The following is a 3,908-nucleotide window of genomic DNA, read 5'->3' as shown; positions in this document are numbered from 1 at the left end:
GGGGGGGGGGTTGAAACTAGATGATCATTGTGGTCCTTTTCAACCCTTCTATGATTCTATGAACAGCTTTTTGAGGAGTATCTTGATATTTGCAGTGACTTCATCTAAGATATGATTTGAAGATGAGTATTATTTTTGCTGGAATGCAAGTTGAAAATGGTTGGTCTCAAGCTGTAGGCCTTTTGGTCACTCTGCATTAGGTTATATTTGGGACCATTAAGCAGCTTGTTCCCAGTTTGCTGTACAGCTGAGCCAGCTGCTCAAGGTAAAATGCTGTTCTCCAAGACTAGTGGCTCCAGCCAGTGACTGCTGGGCAGAGCTCTGAAGAGAGGCTTGTGGTGGTCTCATAGAGGATGGTGGTAAGCTCCCCACAAAAGCCCTCTGCAGGGAGGAAGCAGAGGAATTGCCTTAGAGGGATGCTCTAGGGTACAAAACGGTTGATTAAACAAAACTAATCCAGGAGCAGCTGCTGAGAACGTACACAATCGTGAAGAAAAGATCTCCAAGAGCATCGTGTCCAACCACTGACCCACCCCCACTGTGCCCTCTAGCCGTGTCCCTCAGTGCCACATCTCACTGTTCTTGAGCACTTACAGGGACAGTGACCACCAGCCTCCGCAGTCCGTTCCAATCTCTGTGTGATGTTTAAAGGTGCAGGCTAAGGTTGACCCTAGAACCATAGAATCATAGACTGGCTCTGGTTGGAAGAGACCTTGAAGAGGTTCCAGTCTCCAACAAGTATAACCTCTGGTAGCTCTTGCTTTTGTTCAGATATATTTGTTCTGACTACCAGCGTACTACTCAAGCTTTGCAAATAGCAATCAATACTGGCTCAGGTAGTAGATGAGCTTAAACTCCAGTTAGTGCTCATTTTAAGCAGACTATGATATTTGTTTGTTGTGTTAAAAGAGGTTAAGTTGATCATGTTGCAGGAGGGGCTTCTTGGTTTCCATTTATTTAATTTTCTGCTTGGTTCAAAAATTGGAGCAATTTGGGTCAAGGAGTTTGGAAAAAAGTAACAGACTAATTCTCCTTTAGATGTGGGTTTTGGCACAGAAATATCTGCTGTATTTGACTGCTTTGTAATGTATGCTAATTCAGTCTCTGAAAGAATGCATTAATGCACTAACGTCCAACATTTTGGCTTGTTTGGGACACAGTGAGTGAAAAGGAATTGTCTTGGGCCACATCTATGAAGACTGCTCTGAAAGTAATGCCTCTTAATTATTTCCATGGAAAATACAATCCATACAAAAACACTGTTTAATGGAGTGAATTCTCCGCTGTAAAACACTATTTTTGTTCTTCACAGCTACCACCATTAGTTATGCATTTGGACAAGGAATAAACAAGAGCCTACATGCCATATTCATAACAATCTGCACCAGTGGAGGTGACCCACTGTTTCTGTTGCCACTGCTGAAATGTACCACCCACCACTTCACTGTGTGACATCCACTGTTTGGACTCCACAAACATTCAGGAAGCACCAATGAATGTCAATGCTGCCATTGTTTTTGCATGGAGGAATTCAAGTCCACACTTTTGCTCTATGCACTTCCATGTCAGACGCCATTCTGTCACGTGGCAACAAAATTGAACAGGATATTGGTGGGAAGGCTCAATCTCTACTGCCACCTCACCAACATCTGCTTTTATGTCAGCTGGAAATGGAGTTGCATATCAACAAATGAAATTGATAATTTTTAGGGCACTCTCAAAATCCGTTCTCGAATTCCTTTCTCAAAAAGCAAAGCACAGCTGCACGCTTATTGCTGCTCACAGGGCCTGTGTTCAGGCACTGTCTCACAGTGCACACCACCATTTGCCATAACGGAGTCAGCCCCACACTGTGCCCTCCTCCTGTGCTGGTTTCAGCCTGTGCGGATTGCACACCGCTGTGTGGTTGTTGGGAGTGATGGGTGCCCAGGCTGTTTGCTGGGCCAGATTTGCTGCCCTGGTGGTGTGCAGCCATGAGTTAGACGTGCCTGAGCTTGTATGTTTGGGGCTTTGCTTTCCGTAGGTCATATGCTGATAGTTGTAAGTGACTGTGCAGACCACAGTACCTTCACTTGGCTGTGTAAGCAGGTAAGCAGTAACAGTGCTGTCAAGGAGTGTATGCTGTCACATTTATTACACTCTATTTAGTGCAGCCCAGGGTTAGCAGTGAGTCTGGAGCTGCCTCTTTTGATTGCAGCATTTGAGATTGTTTTTCAGTCATATTTACGTCACTCTTTTATGGTCATAAAACAGAAGCTTTTCAAAGGTGAAAAATAGTCCCAGCATCTTGCAACCTCGCCTTTAGATCTTTATTTATTTAGTTTTACAGAAATGAAATGCTATGAATAGCAAATCCAGACTTTCTAAGGCTGATGTCCTTGCATACCTATGAGAGGAGCATGTCACAGAGGAGACAATAAGCCACAACTGCTAGGAGTTGAGCCCACTCTCTGAGCAGGATTCAGAACAGCAGAGGCAGGCAATGAAGGAAGATGTGTCTGCAAGGAACAATTCAGAACCTTTCGAGCTCCTGCTGTCAGACTTACCCTAACATATGACTTGTTTCAAATTGCTGTTTCAAATTCAGCAGGAGGTATGATGTGTTCCAGGGCTGAAGCACTGTTAGTGCAGTGCAATGTATTTTCTTCTAATCAATTCTCTTATATTGTCGCATGCATTTCTATCCTAATAATAGAATGCTGGTACAAGGTGCAGCTTATTTATACAAAGATTTAAGGATACGTATTTTTGTTGTTTTAACACAAGGTGTTTCATTTTTATGGTCGGTATTGTGTGCTGGAAACAGATAAAGTTTGTAGAACAGTGAGAGGATGAGTGCCTGCTGTTAATCCTGCTGTTGACTGAGCCCAACTTCTGCTGCTCAGTTGCACTTGGAAGCTTTGCTGGTGTTCTTTCTTACTTCTAAGCTCTCCTGAACCTTCTTTTATATGCTCATTCTCTGCTGCTTTGGTTTCATTTTGGCCTAATGCTGGTAAACCTTTCTCTTAGTGGGATCTTTCAAACCAATATTCATGGTGGGAACAGTTAAGTTATGCTTAAGTTCTACTTAAGACATTTTTTTTTCTTCCTCTCATTCACATATTGGAAAGAGAGATTGAACTGACTTCCAGGGTGCACCTTACTGGGGTTGCTGCTCTTGTTTTCAGATGTCTGGTCTACTCTCACCTAAAAATCCTTAGTTCACATCCACTTCTTAAGACATCATTGGGATCTGCAGTTAAGGTGGATCCCTTTTCAGGATGGGTGACAACGCTTTGATCAAGTGATGAGGGTTCTGGGCTACAGCAGTCTAAATAATCTACACTTGTTCTAATTGTTTTAATTTGTAGGCTTCCAATGGTGAGGATGTGTCCTGAAATAGAGTGGCATGTTGTGATTCCTCAACAGTGAGATAAAGACTCTTAAGACTGTCCCAGGACCTTTAGTAAGATGGTGAGAGACAGACCTCCAGAGCTTTGTTCTGCTGTTTAATAACCACTCTGAGTCTGGTGACTTTTCAACTTGGCTGTATTTTGAACGCTACTAACAAAGCATACCAAGACTGAAATGAACTAATATAGGAAAGATGTCATACAAATAGTAGAGCTTCCTTCAAGGAAGATAGCCAAGAGGATATCAGGGGTTGAGAATAAGAGCAGGGGAAGCATATAAAATGTCTTACCAGAACGCTTATGCTGCCTTAATTGGTGAACTGACGGCTTCTTAAACTAAAGGTGAAATGTTTGCATGCAGCTCTTTAATGGATTTCTAATTGTTATTTATGTTAATGAATTTGTCAAGTCAGTTTATGAATCTCTGCAAGCATCCACAGTGAAGAGTTCTTCAGCTCGCAGCTTCTGTGAAGTTCCTTTTGCTTACGTGAGTCGATTTCTTGAAGAACACAGATG

Source organism: Lagopus leucura, unplaced genomic scaffold, assembly GCF_019238085.1.
Source record: "Lagopus leucura isolate 7727_CA_CO unplaced genomic scaffold, USGS_WTPT01 Super-Scaffold_73, whole genome shotgun sequence".
NCBI classification, from domain to species: domain Eukaryota; kingdom Metazoa; phylum Chordata; class Aves; order Galliformes; family Phasianidae; genus Lagopus; species Lagopus leucura.
The sequence above is the reverse complement of the archived record's forward strand: the minus strand, read 5'-3'. Positions refer to the sequence as shown.